The sequence below is a fragment of the Loxodonta africana genome, chromosome 3 (assembly GCF_030014295.1).
Source record: "Loxodonta africana isolate mLoxAfr1 chromosome 3, mLoxAfr1.hap2, whole genome shotgun sequence".
NCBI lineage: Eukaryota > Metazoa > Chordata > Mammalia > Proboscidea > Elephantidae > Loxodonta > Loxodonta africana.
In genome coordinates, this window is record NC_087344.1 from 98743669 (window position 1) to 98769987 (window position 26319).

At 40.3% G+C, this 26319-nt stretch overlaps 1 protein-coding gene across 10 annotated transcripts in view; it reads left to right on the forward strand.

Moving 5' to 3' along the window:
- Positions 1 to 26319, forward strand: part of FGGY (FGGY carbohydrate kinase domain containing) — a 566317-nt gene that overhangs the window by 238947 nt on the left and 301051 nt on the right. The gene's annotated exons all lie outside the window — the stretch shown is intronic.

Here is a 26319-nt window from a genome sequence, read left to right on the forward strand (position 1 = left end):
ATGCTTAATCGCTGGGCCACCAGAACTCCATGAGTCAATAATCCAAACAAATATTTGTTAAGTAATTATTATGTGCAAGTCGTATCTAAAAGCTTTATGAATATTAACTTATTTAATCCTTTTAACAAGTCTTTGATAAATAGCTACTATACTATTTCACTCATTTTACTGATGAGGACACTGAGGTACAGAGAGGTTGAGCAAGTTGCTCAAGGTCACATAGTAAGTAATGGAACCAGAAATAGGTCTGCTTGAGAGCCTGCACCTCTGACCACAAGCTGCACAGCCCCTTGGGCCCAGGCTGCATTAATACAGCTGCAGTGTTCAGATGAAGATCAGCGAGAGCCCCAGTCCTAGTCAGGTTATATCTGAAGTCCTGTGTTCCATCCTGGGCCTCACATTTGTAAAGGCCGTTTACAGAAATTAGTACATCTACAGGAGAGTGACCAGGACAAACAGGATAATGTAGCTCAAGTGGACGTAAGAAACAATTGAACAGTCTGATATTGTCTAACCTGATGAAATCCTGTACCCAAAGTCAAAATATTAGTAAATTATGGAGCAGGTTCTAATTCAGATCTGTCTGACACCAAAGCCCCTCTTGTTGCTGATATAAGGAGAGTACTCCATACCTTTCAAGGTTATTGGGAAGACCATAAAAGATACGTAGTGCCTCAGAGGTTTCTGCCTCCCTATAGCTGGAACAACATTGGGAAAGAGGCCTGAGGATGTGACTCTCAGAGGACTAGAACCACTTCAGCTCTCCTGGGGTTCTGGGAATGGAAGGAGCCAACAACATGACACCTTCCAAAGCCACATGTGTTTTAATCATGTTAAAACTCGCAATTGAGTTTTGGATTTTTGTTTGTTTTTCTGAAAGCTTTTAATTCGGAAATTGCTTCTAGATCCCTGATGGACATTATTTTCATCCATTTAGAAGTCGTTTAATCCCTGGATGATACAAATGGTTAACAAGCTGGGCTGCTAACTAAAAGGCTGAAGGTTTGAGTCCACCCAGAGGTGCTTCAGAAGAAAGGCCTGGTGATTTCCTTCTGAAAAATCAGCCATTGTGTGTCTGCTTGGACACATATGGGGTCACCGTGAGCTGGCGTCAGTTCAGTGGCAGCTAGGTTTTTTTTTTTAGAGGTCATTTAATTCTGTGTTCTTAAAAGGCAGCCATTCCCATTGTGTGGCCTTCTACATTGCATGTGGCAATTCATAGCAGCTGCCTCTTCCACTAGCTTCTCTTGGTCACTTAGCTGGGAGGCAGTGGCCTTGGCCACCGAGGCAGCCCTTACCTCTGACTCCAGAGCTCCCCTGTAGTGCCCTTCACCGCGTTCTGTGGGTCTTTGACTGGTGAGATGCCCGTGACCTTTTCAGTTTCCTGGCATGGGCTGACCTTTCTGAGAAGTCACATCACAGGGCTGTGGTGGTCAGGTTGGCAGGTCACTGTTTGACTAATGGTCCTATCCCAGGTTTGCTGGCAGATGCTGCATTGCCGTGAACCCTATTGATCCCAGAAATTTGCCTGCTTCTCAACAGCCTCTGCGGGCGTAAGGAGGTGGTGAGTCACAGCCCCACCACCCTTGCCACCCATCTGTTCTTGTGGTGAGGAGAACAAAGATGATCTCTTTGTGGTATCGTAAAACCTAGAAAGACATTAAAAATTCCGTTAAATTTTCATACCCTTTTAGCTGTTGAAATGTACAATCTATTAGGAGGGGAAAAAAAAAAAAAACCTCCTATTTTTTTTTCCCCACTGCCCTTGCTTCAGAGGCTACTTAAGGGACCAGGTAATGATATTATGATATTTATTAATACTTCATGTTGAGCTCCCCCCCTCCCCGCCACTCTCTTCTACCAAGGACTGTGCACTTGTCTGTAAATCGAGAGTGCAGCAGCTGCCAGGGGATCTTTATGATCCAGAGCTCATACAGTATTATATTGTCCTGTTATAGACATTGTATGTAGCAGCCTGTTGTTATCTCAGAGCTGCTAGGAGAGGTATTTATTTTCAAAATTCACTTTGGTGTAATGGAAGAACAAAACAAGCAAACAAACAAAAAATGTGGGTTTTAGAGCTATACAGACATGAGTTTGAACTCTGATCCTGCTACTTAGTAGCTTTGGACTAGTATCAAGCAAGTTACTTAGCCACTGAGGGCCTCAGTTTGCTCACCTGCCACACTGGGAAAGTAACGCCTCTATCTGCTAATTAGTATGACCTCGAACCAAACCAAAAATAAATAAAACATTGCCATCAAGTTGATTCTAACTCATGACGATCCACATGTTTCAGAGTATAACTGAACCTTAGAGAAGAAACTAGTCTACAGGGCCAATAGCCTACATGAGCCATGACCTCTTCTACCCTGAGACCAGAAGAACTAGATGGTGCCCAGCTACCACTACCACATGTCCTGATCAGGGCCACAATAGATGAACCCTGATAAAAAGGGGAGAAACACATGGAGCAGAACTCAAATTCTTAAAAAGACCAGGCTTATTGGACTAATTGAGACTAGAGGATTCCCTGAGACTATCACTCTGAGATACTCTTCAAACCTTGAACCAAAATTATCCCCTGAGATCACCTTTCAGTGAAATAACAGAGAAGCATATAAAATAAAGTATTACCCATAAATACAGTGCTCTACTAAAAAAAAAAAAAATCTGTGTGAGACCAAAAGCTCAACAGTTACTTTAAAGCAAAGATGAGAAGATAAGGGACAGGGAAACTAAAGTACTAGGAACAGAACAACCAGAATGCAATTAAAGAGAATGTTGACACATTATGAAAAATGTAACTAATTGCACTGACCAATTTGTAAAGAAATTGTCCAATGATAATTAACTGTATAAACTTTCACCAAAAACACAATAAAGTGTTATTTAAAAAAGAGAGAAAGAGTATGACTTTGTTCCATAAGGTTTTCAATGGCTATAATCTTTTAGAAATAGGTCACCAGGCCTTTCTTCTGTGGCATCCCTGGGTGTATTAAAACCAGCAACCTTTTGGTTAGTAGTCAAGTTCAAACCATTTGTGTCACCCAGCAACCTACGTTCTTCACACAAAGACCTTTCAGTGCAAACCTCACAGGAAAAATGTTGTGATTTTAGTACCCCAAAATAGTTTTTAGTTTCTCCTAATTTTTCTGAATAATTAGTTTTATTTTCTTTCATGAGTATCATGTTGAGTAACCAGCAGAGTTCCTCTCCCCTCCTTTGACTGTTTGAGGATTTAAAGCAAATTTGAAGCTCATGTGTAGTGAATTTGTAAGCTGTTGGTAAATAATTTTTAGTCTCAATTTATGTTCCTCTCTTTGGTTTTTATCTTCTTTTATCCCATTTATTTTACCTTTCCCCTACTCTCTATAAGCTGCTGAAATATTTTCTAGGACAAGGTAATGTGTAGAAAAAAAAGTCTGGAATATGGTAGGTACTTGTGATGGTTATTTTTATGTGCCAGTTTGGCTAGGCTATGGTACTCAGTTGTTTTGTCAAACACTAGACATTGCTGTTAAGGTTTTTTGTAGATATGATTAACATTCATATTCAATTGATGTTAAGTAAAGGAGATTACTCTTGGTAATGTGGGTGGGCCTCATCCAATCATTTGAAGGCCTTAAAAGCAAAAATTGAAGTTTCAAGGAGAAGGAATTCTGCCTCAAGGCTGTAGCATAGAAACCAGCTCTGCCTGACTGTCCATTCTGCTGGCCTGTCCTACCGATTTCAGACTTGCCAGTCCCCACAAGCTCCAGATCCAAGCATCACTGAAGGCACTGATGAAAAACAAGCCTCCAGGAATTGACAGAATACCAGTTGAAATGTTTCAACAAACAGATGCAGCACTGGAGATGCTTACTCATCCATGCAAAGAAATTCAGAATGTAGAATATATGAAGTATGAATCTAGGAAAATTGTAAGTTGTCAAAAATGAAATGGAATGCATAAAGTTCAATATCCTAGGCATTAGTGAGCTGAAATGGACTGGTATTGGCCATTTTGAATCAGACAATGTTATGGTCTGCTATGATGGGAATGACAAAGAGGAATGGGATCATATTCATTGTCAAAAAGAACATTTCAAGATCTATCCTGAAGTACAACGGCTGTTAGTGATAGGATAATATCCATATGCCTACAAGGAAGACCAATCAACACGACTATTATTCAAATTTATGGACCAACCACTAAGGCCAAAGATGAAGAAATGGAAGATATTTACCAACTTCTGCAGTCTAAATTTGATAAACATGTAATCAAGATTCATCGATAATTACTGGTGACTGGAACGAGAAAATTGGAAATGAAGAAGGATTGGTAGTTACAAAATAAGGAATTGGTGATGGAAATGATGCCAGAGATTGCATGATAGAATTTTGCAGGACTTATTCATTGGAAATACCTTTTTTTTCAGCAACATAAATGGTAACTGTACACGTGGGCTTTGGCAGATGGAGTACATAGGAAGCAAATCTACTACATCTGTGGAAAGACTCTATGGAAAAGCTCAATATCAGTCAGGACAAGGCCAGGGGCTGACTGTAGAACAGACCATCAATTGCTCATATGCAAGTTCAACTTGAAGTTGAAGAAAATTAGAACAAGTCCATGAGAGCCAAAGTATGACCTTGAGTACATTCTACCTGAATTTAGAGACAATCTCAAGAATAGATTTGATGCATTGAACACTAATGACTCAAGATCAGACAAGTTGTGGGAGGACATCCAGGACATCATACATGAAACAAGCACAAGGTCATTAAAAAGACAAGAAAGAAAGAAGAGACCAAAATGGATGTCAGAAGAGTCTCTGAAAGTTGCTTTTGAACACAGAGTAGCTAAAGTGAATAGAAGAAATGATAAGGTAAAAGAGCTGAACAGAAGATTTCAAAGGTAGCTCAAGATGACAAAGTACTATAATGAAATGTGCGAAGACCTGGAGATAGAAAACCAAAAGGGAAGAACACAGTCAGCATTTGTCAAGCAGAAAGAACTGACAAAAAAATCCAAGCCTCGAGTTGCAATATTGAAGGGCTCTACAGGGAAAATACTAAACGACTCAGAAAACATCAAAAGAAAGTGGAAAGAATTCACAGAGTCACTGTATAGAAAAGAATTGTCTGACATTCAGCAATTCAGGGGGTACCATATGACCAAGAACCAATGGTACTGAAGCAAGAGGTCCAAGCTGCACTGAAGGCATGGGCGAAAAACAAGGCTTCAGGAATTAACGGAATACCAACTGAGGTGTTTCAACAAACAGATGCAGCATTGGAGGTGCTCACTCATCTATATCAAGAAATTGGAAGACAGCTGCCTGGCCATCTGACTGGAAGTGTTCTGTATTTGTACCCATTTCAAAGAAAGGTGATCCAACAGAATGTGGAAATTCTAGAACAATATCATTAATATTACACACAAGGAAAATTTTGCTGAAAATTATTCAAAAGCAATTGCAGCAGTACATCGACAAGGAACTAACAGCAATTCAAGCTGGATGAGAAGAGGATGTATAACCAGGGATATCATTGCTGATGTCAGATGGATCCTGACTGAAAGCAGAGAATACTAAAAAAAAGTTTACCTGTATTTTGTTGACTATGCAAAGGCATTCAGCAGTGTGAATCATAACAAATTTTGGATAACATCATGAAGGATAGGAATTCCGGAACACTTAATTTTGCTCATGAGGAAATTATATTTGGACCAAGGGGCAGTCATTTGAACAGAACAAGGGGATACTGCATCGTTTAAAATCAGGGAAGGTGTGTGTCAGAGTTGTATCCTTTCACCATACCTATTCAATCTATATGCTGAGCAAATAATCTGAAAGCTGGACTGTATGAAGATGAATGGGGCATCAGGATTGGAGGAAGACTCATTAACAACCTGCATTAAGCAGATGACACAATCTTGCTTGCTGAAAGTGAAGAGGACTTGAAGCATTCACTGATGAAGATCAAAGACCACAGCCTTCAGTATGGATTGCACCTCAACATAACGAAAATGAAAATCTTCACAATTGGACCAATGAGCAATATCATGATAAACAGAGAAAATATTGAATTTGTCAATATTTCATTTTACTTGGATCCACAATCAACACCCATGGAACCAGCAGTGATGCAATCAAAGGATGTATTGCATTGGGCAAATCGGCTGCAAAAGACCTCTTTAAAGGGTTGAAAAGCAAATATGTCACTGTAAGGACTAAGATGAGCCTGAACCCAAGCAATAGTGTGTTCATTTGCCTCAGATGCATGTGAAAACTGGGCAGTGAATACGGAAGACCAAAGAAGAATTGATGCCTTTGAATTATGGTGTTGGCAAAGAATATTGAATATACCATGGACTGCTAGAAGAATGAACAAATCTGTCTTAGAAGAAGAAGATCCAGAATGCTCATTTCAAGCAAGGATAATAACACTTCATCTCATATACTTTGCACATGTTATCACGAGGAACCAGTCTTCAGAGAAGGACATCATGTTTGATAAAGTAGAAGGCCAGTGAAAAAGAGGAACACCCTCAATTAGACGGGTTGACACAGTGGCAGCAACAATGGGCCCAAACATACCAATGATTGTGAGGATGGCTCAGGACCAGGTAGTGTTTCGTTCTTTTGTACATAGGGTTGTTATGAGTCAGAACCAACTCGTCAAAGCTAACTCACCTGCGCCTGACAACAACAACCGTCCCCACTATCGCATGGTATGATTTCTTAAAATAAATCTCCTAGTCAACTTCTGTCTCTCCCTCTGTCTCTCTGTATATAATCTCTTTTTGTGTATATATATCCTTTTGTTTCTGTTTCACTGGGGCACCTTGACTCAATAGATAGTTGGTAAATGAGTGAATAATTAAGTATTAGAGAGTATAAATGCAAACAAACAAATGCTTCAGAGGAGAGGTAAAACAAATAGAAGAGGCTGAAGATCATGAATTTGTACCTTTGAGATATCCAAATGAAAATTTGGAATAGGCATTTGGGTCTACTGCTTAGAAGAGAAGTAAGGCTAGAGATTTGGAAGTCATTGTTGCAGATGATATTTGAAGTTACAGATACATGCAAGAGACTCTCCAAAACCTATTGCTGTCCAGTCAATTCTGACTCATAACGACCCTATAGTACAGAGTTGAACTCTCCTATAGGGTTTCTAAGTCTGTAATCTTTACAGAAGCAGATTGTCACATCTTCTTCCTATGGAGTGGCTGGTGGGTTTGAACCACCTACCTTTAGGTTAGCAGCCAAGCCCTTAACCACTGCACCACCAGGACTCCTGAGAGAGACTAGAGGGAAAATAAAAATAGGCCTAGGAGAAAGCTTTAAGGAATTCAACACTTAAAAACTAGGTAGAAGAGGATGTGCCTTCAAAGAGGCTAAGAAATAATGGGCAAGGAGATTATAAGACCAGGAGAGCTGAGAATGGAGGGGACATTCTCCATGGATGCTGAGGAAGGAAGTGGACTGAGGACTGAAAGCCACCCACTTGCTATAGTGACTTGGTGACCTTAATGAAAGCCATTTTATTGCAATAATGGAGGAGAAAATACGGGTCGAGGAGTAAATAATGATTGCCACAACAACAGCTACAACTAACATTTACTAAGCATTTACTAGTGTTTTTTTTTTTTTTTTTTTTTAGACACAGTGGTGACTGTTCGATATGCATTATCTTGGCTCATAAAATATGTAACACTCTTATTCCCCTCCACCACCAGAGGAGAAAATGAGACATAAAGAAGTTGATTACCCAAGGTCACATAGCTGGCAAGTGACTGAATCAGGATTCAAGCCAAGACAGTCTCAGGTTCCAGAGCTCAGAATCGTAGGTGAGAAAACAAAGCCAGTAAGTTTAGACAACTCTTAAGAAATTTGGTTGCTTCCAGTACAAGTAGATGGTGCCCAGCTACCACCACTGACTGCTCTGACAGGGATCACAACGGAGGATCCCAGAAAGAGCTGGAGAAAAATGTAGAACAAAATTCTAACTCAAAAAGAAAGACCAGACTTGCTGGACTGACAGAGACTGAAGAAACTCTGACAGTATGGCCCCCAGACACCCTTTCAGCTCAGTAATGATTGAACTATCCTATGGAACAAAACAAGACTAAAGCAGAGTACCAGCCCTGGAGCAGGGACTGGAAGGTAGGAGGGAACAGGACAGCCGGTAATAGGGGACCCAGGGTTGAGAAGGAAGAGTGTTGACATGTCATGGGGTTGTTAACCAGGGTCATATAACAATGTGTGTACTGTTTGATGAGAAACTAGTTTGTTCTGTAAACCTTCATTGAAAGTTCAATTAAAAAAAAAAAATTCTGGTTGGGGAGGAAAGAAAGTGGAGCAATCGTTAGAGGAAGGTAAACAGTTGAAAGTAGATGAGGTTTTCTATTGTTTGCTTGGGTGTTTGAAGATGGAAGAGATTTGATGTGAGTGTGTTAAATTTCTGATGGGAAGGTCCCAATGGCGAGTTGACAGTACCACAGAGAGAAGGGAGAATCAATGCTGTAGGTTTCCAGAGAAAACAGGAGGGATTGGTCACAGAGAGAAGGGAGAATCAATGCTGTAGGTTTGTATTTTGATAGATGGGGGAATGGTGATTTTGTGGGAGAATTCTTGCCTTCCATGCAGGAGACTTAGGTCTGATTCCATGACAGTGCAGCACATGTGCACGTACCACCCATCGGTCAATGAAGGCTTGCATGTTGCCATGATGCTGAACAGGCTTCAGAGCTTCCAGGCTAAGACGGACTAGAAAGAAAAACCTGGTGATCTACTTCTGAAAATCAGCCAATGTAAACTCTATGGATTACAATGGTCTGATCTGGAACTGATCATGGGTATGGTGCAGGACTGGGCAGCATTTCATTCCGTTGTGCGTGGGGTCGCCATGAGTCGAGGGCAACTGGAGTTCAGCTAACGACAACAAAAAACAATTTTAAGTGACATTAAGAAGAAGATGAGTGCAGATCTGGGGGGAAGTGGGAGGAAAACTTCCCACTTAGGGGGTTCCTTTCACATGTCTTCCGTTTTCTATGTGAAGTAGGAGATGAGATGGTCAACTGAGGCTGTGGTGGAGAGGTGGGGAGTCAGAAGTGTGAAAAGAGGGGAAAGGTTTGAAATAGAGGTACAGCAAATTAGGGAGCTGAGGGATTAGAGAAAACTCAGGAATTGTTAAATAGTATTGAGAGCCCTACTGAGGAGTGGTGAGGAATTTATTATTAATCTGCCCTATTAGCATTCAGGTTGCAAGCACAGGGGAAGGGACTGTTCATTTGTTTTGTTAATCTCCGTGAATAGTAGCACCATCCATCCATTTCTGCAAGGCCTTGACACCCTCTTCTTTATACCCGGTATCTAATCAATTACCAAGTCCTATTAGTTTGATGCTCCACATATCTGTATAATCCATCTACTTCTCTCCACCTTAAATGCTACCAAGCCTATGTTCTCATAATCTTCCACGGGAACTATTCAACAGGCTTCTAACACTTTTCACTGAATAGAAACTTCCCTCTCCCATCCATTGTGTACACTGCAGCCAGCATGAATGCCTTATGATGCAAATTTAATCCTGTCACTCCCACTCCATCACTCACCCCACATTAACCTTTCCAAGTGTTTCCAATGCTCTTAGGGCAAAAAAAACAAAAGCCCCAGCATGGCCTCTCCCTTCTGGCACCATTCTACCCCATGATCTCTGTACTCTGGTCAACTGCTCTTCTTTCAGTTCTCTGCACATAGCACCCTTGTTCTCACCACAGGACTTGTTCTTAAAGTCTAATTGTCTTTCCTCTAGTATCAAGTCCATGTTCCATGCAGAAGAAAGACAAGCACAAAAGGCAAAGAACATGCTATTAACTGGGTCTTTGCTATCAGGATGTCACTTCACCCAGCAACTTCTGCTTACATCTCATTGGCCAGAATTATATTACATGGATGCCACTATCTGTAAAAGAAGCTGGAAAAAGATAAAATTTTCGCTGCTCATATTACAACTTCCAAAAAAATCAGGGTTGTATTGTTAAGAAAGAAGGGGAGGATGGATATTAGATAGACAATGCAGTCTCTGCCATAGATGGGTAGGTGTTTTCAGGGTGAAGAGTTAGTTGGTGAAGGGAACTGTTTATAGAAGTGATAACATGAATAAAGGTTCAGATCTGAGCAATATTGTGTATACAGGGAAGAAGTTGCTGAACATTGAGTTAGAAGCAAGGAAAGGATAGAGATGAGGCTAGAGAAGTAGTCAAGGAGCAAATCATAAAGATCCTTCTATGACTTTATCCTTACAACCGGACCAATAAGCAACATCATGATAAATGGAGGAAACATTGAATTTGTCAAGGATTTTATTTTGCTTGGAGCTACAATCAACATCCATGGAAGCAGCAGTCAAGAAATCAATGCATTGGCAAATTGATTCGGAAGACCTCTTTAAAGTGTTAAAAAGCAAAGATGTCACTTTAAGGACTAAGGGGAAACTGACCCAAGCTATGGTGTTTTTAGTTGCCTCATATGCATGAGAAAGCTGGGCAGTGAATAAGGAAAACAGAAGAATTGATGCCTTTGAATTGTGGTGTTGGCAAGAATATTGAGTATACTATGGATTGCCAAAAAGTAGAAGTACAATCAAAATGCTCTTTGGAGGCGAGACTGATGAGCTGTTGTCTCACATACTTAGGACACGTTATTGAGAGGTATAAGTCACTGGAGAAGAACATTGTGCTTGGTAAAGTAGAGGGTCAGCAAAAAAGAGGAAGCCTGTCAATGAGATGGATTGACACAGTTGCTGCAACAATGGGCTCAAACATAACAACAATGAGGATGGCGTGGGACCTGGCAGTGTTTTGTTCTTTTGTACATAGGGTCGCCATGAGTCGGAACCAACTCAGTGGCACGTAACAACAGCAAACAACATGCCATGCTGTGAAGCATAAATTTTATCCCATATGTTAATGTTCTTCAATGGGTTTTTGTATCTCAGGGGATGTCAGTCAAACAAGATGGTCTGTTGGTTATGGAAAGAAAGTGTAGAATTTCTATTTATTTTTATTTCATTCATTTTTAAATTCATGCCACCAGGGATCCATATGTTTCAATATATATACATATATGTAATGCATCGATTAAGCAGTATATGTATAGAATTTGTAAGTAATAAATATACATATATTAGAAATCCATTGTAAAGACTATTTTTGATTAATGACCTGTACAATTAAAATATTTAGAAACCATTACATTAGGCATCAGGAAAGTATTGAACAATTTTAAAGAGGAAATGTCATGGTTAAATTTGCGTTTTTTTTTCCTTTTAGAATACAGAGTTCTTTAAATTAAAAAAAAATTATTTATAAAATTTATAAAAATATTTTTACAATGTTAGTACTTGGAATTACACCTCAACATAGAGAAAACAAAAATTATCACAAGTGGATCAGTAAGCAACATCATGATAAGCAGAGAAAACACTGAATTTGTCCAGGATTTCATTTTACTTGGATCCCCAATCAATGCCCATGGAAGCAGCAGTCAAGAAATCAAATGATGTATTGCACTGGGCACATCTGCTGCAAAAGATCTCTTTAAAATCTTAAAAAGCAAAGATGTCACTTTGATACTAAGGTAAACCTAACCCAAGCCATGGTCTTTTCAATCACCTGATATGCATGTGAAAGCTGGACAGTGAAAAAGGAAGACCAAAGAAGAACCGATGCTTTCGAATTAGGATGTTGGGGAAGAATACTAAATAGATTGCCATAAGGATGAACAAATCTGTCTTGGAAGAAATATAGCCAGAATGCTCCTTAGAAGTGAGGATGGCTAAATGAATACTTTGGACATGTTATCAGGATAAACCAGTCCCTGAAGAAGGATATCATGTTTGGTAAAAGAGAGGATCAACGAAAAATAGGAAAGCCCTCAACAAGATGGACTGACACGGTGGCTACAGCAGTGGGCTCAAGCATACCTACTATTGTGAGGATGGCACAGGACTGAGCAGATGTTTATTCTGTAACATAAAGGGTCTCTATAAGTTGGAACCAACTTGATGGAACCTAACAACATAAGGACAACAGTACTTTGAAAAAAAAAAAAATAGGGGACACGTACTCCATTTTGCACGTGAGTTAACTGAAGCCCAGGAAGGTTAAGTGATTAGAGGAAATCTCGTAATTAGTTTGTGGCAGAGCTGAGGCTCAAACAGGTCTTTTCTCTTGATTCTCTGTGTGTTTTCCCTGCAAAATGCTTCCTTTCTTCCTGAATGTTCATCCTCATTCTTCAGCAATTAATCACCTTGTTAGAAACCCGGCTGGCATAGTGGTTAAATGCTATGGCTGCTAACCAAAGGGTTGACAGTTCATATCCTCCAGGCGCTCCTTGGAAACTCTATGGGGCAGTTCTGTTCTGTCCTATCGGGTCGCTATGAGTTGGAATCAACTTGATGCCAACTGGGTTTGGGTTTGATTTGGGGGTTTATTAGGACCACGGACTGTTAGAGTCAAGAAGGGAGTTGTTTTCTAATAAGCATTAAAACCAAGAAAATAGAACTTTTTAGAAATGAGTCATTAGTTTAGACTTAGTATTCTATTGAGTGTTCAGCTGTTAACCTGGAAGTTTCTAGGCACAGATTCCTTCAAGACTCTGTTTTCGTGATGTCAAAACCATCAGAAAGTTCAGATTAGACAGTCTATTTGAAAGACTTTTTGACACTGTAGTTGCAAAGCTAACAGTCTATGTAAGAGAGTGAACTGAGCAGTTTTCACTGCACTGATTTGCTAAGTGTCTTAGTCATCTAGTGCTGCTGTAATGGAAATACCATAAGTGGATGGCTTTAACAAAGAAAAGTTTATTCTCTCACAGTCCAGTAGGCTTGAAGTCTGAATTCAGGGCATAGGCTCCAGGGGAAGGCTTTCTCTCTCTGTCAGCTCTGGAGGAAGGTCCCTGTCTTCAGTCTTCCCTTGGTCTGGGAGCATCTCAGCACAGGAACCTCAGGTCCAATGGATGCACTCTGCTCCTGGTGCTGCTTTCTTGGTGGTATAAAGTCCCCAACTCCCTGTTGCTTCTTTTTTTTTTTTTTTTTAATATAAAAGGTGGTGCAGGCCACACCATAGGGAAACTCCCTTTACATTGGATGAGGGCTCTGACCTTAGTAAGGGTGTTACAATTCCACCCAAATCCTCTTTAATGTAACATTACAATCACAAAATAGAGGGCAACCACACAATACTGGGAATCATGGCCCAGCCAAATTGATACACACATTTTTTGGGGGGACACAATTCAATCCATTACAGTAAGACAAGAGACTTTCCAAGGAGTACACTGTCCCACTTCATCTCAGCACTGTGATTATAAAGAAACGTGTTTCCCCTGGGGAATGTATATGCCTTTGGATACATTTCACAGAGAGTATCTTGTAAAAGCTGATAGGAGAAAAATCTGATTTATAGAATCCTATTTCCTGATGCTGTGAATACTAGTTCTGGACTTTGCTAACTACTTTTTGGCCAGTGTAACTGATTTATTCTCCCCATGCCATCGTTAGCCCAGGCGTGCAGACTCTGGAACAATAGGGGCTCTCCGATAGCCAGATGATAAACAAAATCTGTACTCTCCTGGGCATACTAAACTATGCAGAGAATTCAGTTTATAGGGGAACAGACCAAGGGTTAGGTGTCTCCAATGAATGTGTTTGTCAAGTTGATGATCATGTTTACCAAGATCCTTTTATTACCAGATGAGTCTTCTTTTAGTGGCTTAGATCACCCTGAAATTTTTTTCAAAAACCAGCCTGACTTTAGGACCACCTCTGGGCTTGCCAGACACAAAGCTAAAGTGAAGCCTGTAGTCTTCATGGTGACAACCTCCAACCTCAAGTACAATTATGTGAATCATGGACAAATGTTTTCACACTTTATCTAGTCCTTGGCCCTACAAAAATGATCATTTATTTAAAGGTGAGAGGTTAGTTATCTATAAAGAAACGTATTTGGATGTAAAATCTTGATTGTTACTATTAGGCGCCGTCAAGTCAGTTGCGACTCCTAGTGACCCTGTGTACAACAGAACGAAGCGCTGCCTGGTCCTGTGCCATCCTCACAATCATTGTTATGCTTAAGTCCATTGTTATTGTTACAGTCTATCTCATTGAGGGTCATCCTCTTTTTCCATATGAGGTGATTGAAAACACCATGGCTTGGGTCAGGTGCACCTTAGTCTTCAAAGTGACATCTTTGTTTTTCAACACTTTAAGAAGGTCTTTTGCAGTAGATTTGCCCAATACAATGCATCTTTTGATCTCCTGACTGCTGCTTCCATGGGTGTTGATTGTGGATCCAAGTAAAATGGAATCCTTGACAACTTCAATCTTTTCTCCATTTATCATGATATTGCTCATTGGTCCAGTTGTGAGGATTTTTATTTTCTTTAAGTTGAGGTGCAATCCATACTGAAGGCTGTGGTCTTTGATCCTCATCAGTAAGTGATTCAAGTCCTCTTCACTTTCAACAAGCAAGGTTGTGTCTTCTGCATAATGAAGGTTGTCTGTGAGTCTTCCTCCAATTCTGTTCTTCTTCATATAGTCCAGCTTCTTGTGTTATTTGCTCAGCATACAGATTGAATAGGTATGGTGAAAGGATACAACCCTGACACACACCTTGTTCTGTTTGAATGACTGCCTCTTGATCTATGTTCAGGTTCCTCATGAGCAAAATTAAGTGTTCTGGAATTCCCATTCTTCACAATGTTATCCATAATTTGTTATGATCCACACAGTCAAATACCTTTTGGTAGTCAATAAAACATACAATGTCAGAAGAGACTCTGAAACTCGTTCTTGAACATCGAGTAGCTAAAGCAAAAGGAAGAAATGAAGTAAAAAGGCCAAACAGAAGATTTCCAAGGGCGGCTCAAGAAGACAAATTCAAGTATTATAATGACATGTGCATAGACCTGGAGTTAGAAAACCAAAAGGAAAGGACAGGCTCAAGATGTCTCAAGCTGAAAGAAATGAAGAAAAAATTCAACCCTCTAGTTGCAATATCGAAGAACCCTCCTGGGAAAATATTAAGTGACAAAGGAAACATCAAAAGAAGATAGAATTGGTAGATGTTCAGCCATTTCAGAAGGTAGCATATAATCAGAAACCAATGATGCTGAAGGAAGAGGTCCAAGCTGCACTGAAGGCATTGGTGAAAAACAAGGCTTTAGGAACTGAGAGAATACCAACTGAGATGTCTTAACAAATGGGTGCAGCCCTGGAAGTGCTCAGTTATCTATGCCAAAGAAAGACAGCTACCTTATTTGTGCATATTCAAAGAAAGGTGATCCAACAGAATGTGGAAATTATTGAACACTCATTAATATCACACAGAAGTAAAATTTTGCTGAAGGCCATTCCAAGGAGGAGGCTGCAGCAGCACATCAACAAGGAACTGCCAGAAAATCAAAGCTGGATTCAGAAGAGGACGTGGACCTCAATATCAATGCTGATGTCAGATGGATCCTGGCTGAAAGCAGACAGTACCGGAAAGAATTTTGATTATATTAAGAGAAATATAGTTGTGTGTGTGTGTTTATAGCAGTTTTGCTTTATTTGACAATCCGGCATAGTCTTCAAGATGTAGTTTGGACATTGAAATATCAGCATTTCTAGGATGTTCTAATGCCTTATGGGCACAATAAGAAAGAAGATTTGGAATCCATTATATACTAAGTAATTTTATGGCCACTTGTTAATAACCATACATAAAACTAGAGTTCTTGACTTTTGCTACTAAAAATACAAGCTGCTGCTTTAACAAAATCTCAAATTACAGTGGCTTAAACAAGAGAGAATTTTATTTCTCTGGGTGCAGGGCTGGTACTCCACCTAAATGGATTCAAGGATCTCGGTTCTTTAACTGTTGTTCTGCCATGCATGGAGTTTTTGCCTCATGCTTAAAGGAAGAACCATTTCAGCCGTTGGAAAGGAACACACGCTCCTTACATTTAAGGTCATGAACAAGAAGTTATGCACATCTCTTACTCCATTCTATTGATCAGAACCTAGTCACAAGGCCAGAACTAGCTGCAAGAGCTACTGGGAAATGCATTTTTAGCAAGTCGCAGTGTGCCCAGTTGAAATGCCTTTCTACTGTAGAAGGAGAGAATGTATATTGGGTAGCCAACTGTCAGCCATGCTGATCAAGTTCAGTGTGAGTTTTCCAACATCTTTTTTCTATCTTTACCAGAAATGAGTCAAATCCTGTGAAATTATCTTTAAATCTACCTAAATCATACTTAAACAGGGCACTATAAGAACTAAACTTTGTCGAATATCTACTATCTTCTATGGTTTTCACATACAAAAACAAAACAACAACAACAAAAACCTGTTGCTGTCGAGTCAATTCCAACTCATAGTGACCCTATAGGACAAAGTAGAACTGCCCCATAGGGTTTCCAAGGAGCAACTGGTGGATTTGAACTGCTGACATTTTGGTTAGCAGCTGAGCTTTTAACCACTGTGCCACCAGAACTCTGTAATTATTATCACAGCCATGAAATAGTATTATTCCTTCTGTTTTACAGGAAAGAAAATTCAGACTCAGAGAGGTAAAATAATGTCACAAGCCAAAAAGTGGTATATATGGCAAATTTTAATTAGTTATGAAGAGGAGCCCTGGTGGTGCAGTGGTAAAGATCTCCGCTGTTACCAAAAGGTCAGCAGTTTGAATCCACCAGCCGCTCACTGGAAACCTTATAGGACGGTTCTACTCTGTCCTACAGGGTCACTATGAGTCGGAATCAACTCAACAGCAATGAGTTTTTAGTTATGAAGAAGAACACAGCATCAGGATTGGAGGATGTCTTAGACTGGGTTCTCTAGAGAAACAAAACCAGTAATGCTTATAAATATATATAAAAAAATAGAGAGATATATATTAAGGAAACAGCTCATGTGATAGTAGGGGTTGGAATGTCTCAAGTCCTTGGGTCAGGATAGAGGCCTTTCCCTATTCACAGATCCGCAGGTGCTGGTGAATCCAAGATGAGCAGTTTGGAGAGCAGGGATCCCTCTCACAGGTTGTGAAGGTTGAGGAATCCCTGAGGTCTGCAGGCAAGCCCGCAAGGTTTCTCCTGAGTCAGCTGCAGGGGCTGGGAAACCCAAGATAGGCAGGTCGGGGAGCAGGACTCTTGCTCGCAGGCCATGAAGTTCGGCGAACCCCAAAATGGACAGGTAGGCTGCTAGCTTAAGTCCCAAGAACCAGAGATCAGGCGAGAGACAGCTGTTGCATCCAGAACAAGCCAACAACCTTTGCAAGGCAAGCAGGAAAAGGAAGTAGTCGGCAGAAGGCGGAGAGATGAAGGCTGAGTGGGGTGTGAGCCACCACAGGCCCCACCACTGCCGGCACCACTCAGCAGATTCCATCAACAGGAAAGTGATCACAACATTATACAACTGCCAAAACACTGAAAATCATGGCCCAGCCGAGTTGACACACAACCTTAACCATCACAGAGGAAGACTAATTAACAGCCTGTTATGCAGATGATGTGACCTTGCTTGCTGAAAGTAAATAGGATTTGAAGCACTTCAGTATGGATTATGCCTCAATATAAATGAAAAAAAAAAAAAAAAACTCCTCACAACTGGACTAATAAGCAACATCATGATAAATGGAAAAAAGATTAAAGTTGTCAAGGATTTTATTTTGCTTGGATCCGCAACCAATGCCGATAGGAGCAGCAGTCAAGAAAGCAAATGACACATAGCATTGGGCAACTCTGCTGCAAAAGACTTCTTTGAAGTGTTAAAAAGCAAAGATGTCACTTTGAGGACTAAGGTGCATCTGACCCAAGCCATGGTATTTTTAATTGCCTGGTGTGCATGTGAACCCCCATGTGTCTGTCAGTTTGTCGTACTCTGGGGGATTATGTGTTGCTGTGATGCTGGAAGCTATGCCACTGGTATTCAAATACCAGCAGGGTCACCCATGGCAGACAGGTTTCAGCTGAACTTCCAGACTAAGACAGACTAGGAAGAAGGACCTGGCAGTCTACTTCTGAGAAGATATAGCCAGTGAAAACCTTATGAATAGCAGCTGAGCTTTGTTTGGTATAATGCTGGAAGATGAGCCCCTCAGGTTGGAAGGCACTCAAAAGACAACTGGGGAAGAGCTGCCTGCTCAAAGTAGAGTTGACCTTAATGATGTGAATGGAGTCAAACTTTTGAGACCTTCATTTGCTTATGTGGCATGAGTCTAAATGAGAAGAAACAGCTGCAAACGTCCATTAAAAATCAAAATGTGGAATGTATTAAGTATGAATCCAGGAAAATTGGATGTTGTCAAAAATGAAATGGAAAGCATAAAGTTCAATATCCTAGGCATTAGTGAGCTGAAATGGACTGGTATTAGCCATTTTGAATTGGACAATCATGTGGTCTACTATGCTGGGAATGACAGCTTGAAGAGAAATGGTATTGGATTCATCATCAAAAAGAACATTTCGTGATCTATCCTGAAGCACAACGCTGTCAGTGATAGAATATCCATATACCTACAAGGAAGACCAGTTGATACGACCATTATTCAAATTTACGCACCAACTACTGAAGCCAAAGATGAAGAAACCGAAGACTTTTACCAACTTCTGCAGTCCGAAATTGATCAAACATGCTGTCAGGATGCATTAATAATTACTGGAGATTGGAACGGGAAAGTTGGAAAGAAAGAAGTATCGGTAGTTGGAAAATATAGCCTTGGTGATAGAAATGATGCCAGAGATCACATGATAGGATTTTGTAAGACCATGGACTTCTTCATTGCAAATACCTCTTTTCACCACATAAACGGTGACTATACACGTGTACCTTGCCAGATGGAATGCACAGGAATCAAATCAACTACATCTGTAGAAAAAGACAATGGAAAAGCTCAATATCATCAGTCAGAACAAGGCCAGGGATCAACTGCGGAACAGACCATAAATTACTCATATGCAAGTTCAAGTTGAAATTGAAGAAAATTAGAACAAGTCCATGAGAGGCAAAGTAAGAACTTGAGTATATCCCACCTGAATTTAGAGGCCATCTCGAGAATAGATTTGACGCATTGAACACTAATGACCAAAGACCAGACGAGTTGTGGAATGGCATCAAAGACATCATACATGAAGAAAGCAAGAGGTCATTAAAAAAACAGGAGGGAAAAAAAAAAGACCAAAATGGATATCAGAAGAGACTCTGAAACTTGTTTTTGAACATCTAGTAGCTAAAGTGAAAGGAAGAAATGATGAAGCAAAAGAGTTGAACAGAACATTTTAAAGGGCAGCTTGAGAAGACAAAGTATTATAGTGATATGTGCAAAGACCTGGAGATGGAAAACCAAAAGAGAAGAACACGCTCTGCATTTCTCAAGCTGAAAGAACTGAAGAAAAAATTCAACCCTCGAGTTGCAGTATTGAAGGATTCTGTGGGGAAAACATTAAATGATTTACAAAACATCAAAAGAAGATGGAAGGAATACAGAGTCACTGTACCAAAAAGAATTGGTTGGCTTTCAGCCATTTCAGGAGGTACCATATGAGCAGGAACCAATGGTTCTAAAGGAAGAAGTCCAAGCTGCACTGAAGGCACTGGCAAAAAACAAGAGTCTAGGAATTGATGCAATACCAATTGAGATGTTTCACAAAAGAGATGCAGTGGTGGAAGCACTCACTCATCTATGCCAAGAAATTCGGAAGACAGCTCCCTGGCCAATTGACTGGAAAAGATCTATATTTATGCCTATTCCCAAGATAGGTGATACAACTGAATGTGGAAATTATAGAACAATATCATTAATATCACATGCAAGTAAAATTTTGCTGAACATCATTCAAAAGTGGTTGCAGCAGTATATCAACAGGGAACTGCCAGAAGTTCAAACTGGATTCAGAAGAGGACACAGAATCAGGGCTATCATTGCTGGTGTCAATTGGATCCTGGCTGAAAGCAGAGAATACCAGAAAGATGTTTACCTGGATTTTATTGACTATGCAGAGGCATTCGACTGCGTGGATCATAACAAAATATGGATAAGATTGTGAGGAATGGGAATTCTGGAACACTTAATTGTGCTCATGAGGAACTTGTACACAGATCAAGAGGCAGTCATTTGAACAGAACAAGGGGATACTACATGATTTGGAGTCAGGAAGGGTGTGCGTCAGGGTTGTATCCTTTCTCCATACCTATTCAATACATATGCTGAGAAAATAATCCAAGAAGCTGGACTATGTGAAGAAGAATTGAGCAACAGGATTGGAGGAAGACTCATTAATAACCTGCATTGTGCGGATGGCACAACCTTGCTTGCCGAAAGTGCAGAGGACTTGAAGCACTTACTGATGAAGATCAAAGACCACAGCCTTCAGCATAGATTACACCTCAACATAAAGAAAACAAAATCCTCACAACTGGACCAGTAAGCCACACCATGATAAATGGGGAAAAGATTGAAGTAGTTAAGGATTTCATTTTACCTGGATCCACCATCAACACCATGGAAGCAGCAGTCAAGAAATCAAAAGACGCAGTGCATTGGGCAAATCTGCTTTAAAAGACCTCTTTAAAGTGTCGAAAAGCAAAGATGTCACCTTGAAGACTAAGGGTGCGCCTGACCCAAGCCATGGTGTTTTCATTCGCCTCCTATGCATGTTAAAGCTGGAAGATGAATAAAAAAAGACTGAAGAAGTATTGACACCTTGTAATTGTGGTGTTGGAGAAGAATATTAAATATACCATGGACTGCCAAAAGAAAGAACAAATCTGTCTTGGACAAGTGCAGCCAGATGCTCCTTAGAAGCAAGGGTGCTGAGACTATGTGTCACATACTTTGGATGTATAGTCAGGAGGTATCAGTCCCTGGAGAAGGATATCATGCCTGGTAAAGTAGAGGGTAAGCAATAAGGAGGAAGATCCTCAATGAGTTGTACTGACACAGTGACTCCAACAATGGACTTAACAATAACGATTGTGAGGATGGCACAGGACCAGGCAGTATTTTGTTCTGTTGTTTATAGGATTGCTATGAGTCGGAACTGACTTGATGGCACCTAATGATGACAACGGCATGTGAAAGCTGGACAATGAATAAAAAAGACCAAAGAATTGACTTATTTGAATTACGATGTTGGTGAAGAATATTGAATATACCATGGACTACCAGAAGAATCTGTCTTGGAAGAAGTACAGCCAGAATGTTCCTCAGAAGGGACGATGGCGAGACTTTGTCTTATGTACTTCAGACTCTTTATCAGGGGAGACTAGTCTATGGATTAGGACATCATGCTTGGTAAAGTAGAGGGCCAGTGAAAAAGAAGACCCTCAATGAGATGGATTGACATAGTAACTGCAACAATAGGCTCAAACATAGCAATGATTTGGGGAATGGCACAGGACCAGGCAGTGTTTTCATTCCAGTCATTTGGTTGCAGTAAGTCGGAAGCAACTCGACAGCACCTGAGAACAACAATAACAAGTTATTACAAAAGTTGATTTTGGGAGAAGCAAGTGAACTGACTTCCCCTCTCTGGGCCTCTATTTTCTCTTTTATAAACTGAGGAGACTGAACTGTATCAGTGGTTCTCAAACTGCAATGGGTATTAGAACCATCTGGAGGGCTTGCTAAAACACTGATTGCTGGGCTGTACCTTCGGAGTTTGTGATTCAGAAGATTTTTGTAGGTCCTGAGGCTGGCATTTCCAACAAGTTCCCAAGTCATGTTCCTCAGCCATACTTTGAGACCTCATAGACCAGATCATCTCTGAAATTCCTTCCAGCAGGAGGGGTGGGAGGTGGGGGAGGTCATCAACCTAACTAGCTTCATTAGTGTCCTGCTTTGTTGGGTGATCAGAAATACTAGTATTTGATGTAGTGATAGCCCAACTACTTTGTCCAAGGTGGATAGTTGTTTAAGAAAATTCTAAACATAAATGGAAGAACAGTCTGATGACAATCACTCCTTCATGTAGTCATTCAATCATTCAGTTGTTGTTGCACAAATATTTATTGAGCATAGCATATGCCAAGTATTGAGCCAAGTAATTGTGCTACCATACCAGCCTTAAAGATACAGGAGATTAAGGCAGACCTGTATGCCCTTAATGTATGGAGAAACGGACTGTTAAAAAAAAAAAATACTTACCAGTAAAGCGGGAATAGAAGGGACTAAGAGAATAAGAACCTCTTCTCTGGAATTTATATTTATAACTTCAAACGTTACCTTAACAGGTTTTTGTTTTTTTGCTGTGGTCTTAAAGTCATAAATTGCTTATTCTCTGCATCTAGTTTGATTTTTGTTCTTTTCTTTTTGAGGTATTTCTTTATTGTGCCAGTTCAGTAAGTGGTATTTTCATTTAATTCCTGCCAACCTAAACATTGCCTTCATGTCCTAGATGAAACCTTCGTTTTGTTTGAAATTTGCATTTTCATTTTTAGCAGGTAGTGACAGTTGAAATCAACAGCAAGAGCAGAAGCCCTTGTCTAAAGCAATTTCCTCACAATTATTCAATGAAATTAGGAGACCTAGGGAAATGAATTCAAATCGTCATCTCCAGCCTTTACCCCCAGCATTTTGGCCTTTTTAAGAATAAAAGCTGAAGGGTGCAGGTTTCTTGAAGGGAGGATGTCTAGTATAAAAACAGAAGGAAAAGAAATAGAGTAGGGATGACAGTTATCATTTGTTGAGTGTGTATTATATGCCAGAGTCTTTTGCCAAGCGTTTCCATGACTTATCTCAGGTAAACTTTCAAACAACCAATGCAGTAGGTACTATTATTATCTCCCTTTCACAGACATAAAAATTGAGGCTCACAGAGATTGAGAAACTGACCCAAAGTCTCAGGGTTCTTTGATAGAGAGGCAGGAACTCAAAACCAGAGCTTTCTGACTCCAAAAACTGATGCTTTTTACCAGTAAAGTATACCCCCAGTCATTTCAGTTCATGCATTTTTCATAGGGATGGTGCTGACTCATTTGGTTTACTGGTTTTGTGACTCATCTCACCGAACTGGCCAGATCTGATGTATCTTCTGCACTCAGGCTTGTATCTACTTTTTTTCCTGCCCTCTTTTCTAGTGTGTCTACCTTCTCCATCATTCTCTTCCTTTCTATTGCCCAATGTTACTTAAAGGAATACCTTCTTGTGGACCATCTCTGTGATACAGTAGAAGTCTGGTAAGCTTGCCAGGGAGTAAAAGTGCATTTGTTCAAGACTATAATGTTTATTTGAAAGAGCCTTTAAATCACAGCTCTGACTTTTTTATTAGCCTCATTCTATATCCTTGTGATTGGAAAATGCATCAGTAAGTAATGACTCTGTGAAGAGTCCCTATCACCTGCATTATTTTAAAAGATTTGGTAATAAAAAGCACTCAAATTATTGGTAATCCATCATTAATGTGAAGTAAATAATATATGTTTTCAATTAAAATTCACCATGATAGTGATATAGGCTTTTAAAAACACTTTTTTTTAAGTCACTCAGACCTGTAGAAGATAGGTTAACTATCACTAAAAAAATCACTAAGGGATATGTAAACACTTAACCTGAGGGGTTCAGTTTTATTTATTTTTTTCTTCTGTTCTGCCAAAAACAGGATTCTACTCTTTTAAAGAAAGAGAGTAGTTTGATTTTTCAAGTTCATTTAAATGGTTCAAAATCTTGGCTAGCAAACACCTTTTTAAAAAAAATCAATTTTTCGATATTTTTGAGTGAATCAGACCCATATAGTTACATTTCCCTTAAGGGGGCTATGCTTTCAACATAATTAGAGAGGCAGCTTTATAGATCTTGAGCTACTGTGCTTGGAAAATATCCTTTGATTTCTTATGAACCCCAAATCTTTGATGAAATGGGACAGAGCTGAGATCCACTTCCCAGCTTAATCACTGGCTGTCAGAATCGACTCAATGGCAACGGGTTTTGGTTTGGTTGGTATATGACCAGTAGTATAAAGAGAATGCTAAATTGCCACCTAATCTGTGTTTCCTTTTTCTTTTTATTAATGAAACCCAGACTTTGAGCTTGCATATGGCTTGTTAGTTAAAGCCTGTGTTTCCCAGCCTCCTTTGCAGCTGGCATGATCATCTAGGTCCTGTTACACAGCCAAGTTAGGAATTGAAACCAGTCAGTCTAAATCTAGAGCTTTCTCTAAGTCACTATGGGAAAGTGACTTGATGTCATTTAAAAACCAAGCAAAAGCTGGAGTCAAACCCCAGCTTTTTCCCATATAGGAGACCTATCCCCTAGACCTAACTTAGTCACTAATTACCTGAGTGACCTTTGGCATGTCACTTAACCCCCTGTGGAGGTATGATAATACCTCCCCTGGCTTACTGAGCATCCAGTCCGAGCCAGGTACTATGCCAGGTACACAGATACGTGAGTGACAGCCCTGCCCAAAAGGAGCTCACAAGTTGGTCAAGGAGACAAGGCCTGAACACTTGAAAAAATGAGGAACAGTAAGAGGAATACAGTACAGTAACACTAATCAGTCCTGAGAATTCCCTGTGCTTGGTATGTGGCAGGCAGCCAGTGAGTTTTTCTGGAACTGAAGTACCAGTGCACAATTAAGTGCTGTGTGAGGCAGGCAGAAATAAGTGTTGTGAATAAAAAGGAGGGGAGACCTTGGGGTCAGAGGGTTGAAGGAGACTTAGTAAGTGTTCAGTTAATGTTGGTTGAATCAGGAAACAAAGGGTCCTCACAGATTTGATAGGATTTGTGTAGGTGGGGGTAAGTTAGACCGCTCTCTCCCTCTTGCTCTCTCTCTGTCCCAGGTTTAGTTCCTTGAACATACTCCATGCTCTCCTCCCTTAATACCTACACAAATACTACTCCCTCTGCCTGTCATACTTTGCCAGACTCTCTTCCTAGCTGCTCATCCTGCTAGTCTCAGGTTAAAGAACACTCTACAGGGAGCTCTCATCAGTAGACCAGATCTCACTTACATACCCACCCTGTATGCTGGAATCCCACCAAACATGGAGGATTTGGTTCTGAAGTCAGTGCATACTATGAAAATTTCATCAGCCAGAATTATCTTTGAAATATCTTAGGAAGCTGTCTTAGTCATCTAGTGCTACTATAACAGAAACACCTCAAGTGGATGGCTTTAACAAAGAGAAATTAATTTTTTTCCACAGTAAAGTAGTCTAAAAGTCCAAATTGAGGGCATCAGCTCCAGGGGAAAGCATTCTTTTTCTCTGCTGCCTTCTCGTCAATCTTTCCCCGGACTAAGAACTTCTCCACTCAGGGACCCGGGATCCAAAGGATGTGCTGTGCCCCTGGCACTGCTTTCTTGGTGGTATGAGGTCCCCCTCTCTGCTCACGTCCTTTTCCTTTTATCTCTTGTAAGATAAAAGGAGGTGCAGGCCACACCCCAGGGAAACTCCCTTCACATTGGATGGGGGGGGTGACCTTAGGGTGTTATAATCTCACCCTAATCCTCTTTAACATAAAATTACAATCACAAAATGGAGGATGACCACACAATACTGGGAATCATGGCCTAACCAAGTTGACATTTATTTTGGGGGAACACAATTCAGTCCATGACAGAAGCTGCCTCCACAATGAAAACTGACAGTCTTTCAGTAAATCCAGCCCAGGCAATCATTCCAGTATTTCTGTTTCCTTTGTTTGAGATAGTTGGCCTCTTTTAGGGTCTAGGTCGTATGAAAAAAAACCCTCATTTTTAAATTTTAGAGTTCAGGTCGCATACAGCCCAGCAAGTTGTGCACTCCAAGGAGTGTCAGTGCATAGACTGTGATGTGCATGGTGCCCCCTGAGTTGTTCAGTGCACACTGAACTATGTACGCAGTGGTCCTGTTAGAGTCGTGTGCAGCAAAAGGAGATAGTCATGCTGGGAGACATACATAGAAACTGAAGGCAACCCAGGGAAGAACTGATTTATATCCATTCCAGGGCTGGGCTCATTGAGTAGGATGGTGAAATAAATCACTTGCATTATTTATATTGTTTAATTTCTCTCTGCTTCTCTTTTATTTGTATCCTGAATGCCACATACAAATGAATTTGTGTGTCATTTTTTTTTTTATCTATACAAAACCACCATTCTTCTGCACTTCCTTTTGTAACATTCATCATATTTGAATTTTTCCTGATCATTTGTAATTACTGGTTTAATGTTCCTGCTAGATTTATATACATTCAGTGAGGGTAAGGACCGTGTCCATCGGTGCCCCAGCACTGGCACCAGCACAATACCTGGCACACAGTTTGTCTGAGAAAGTCCACATTCAGACACTGATGAAGCTTTC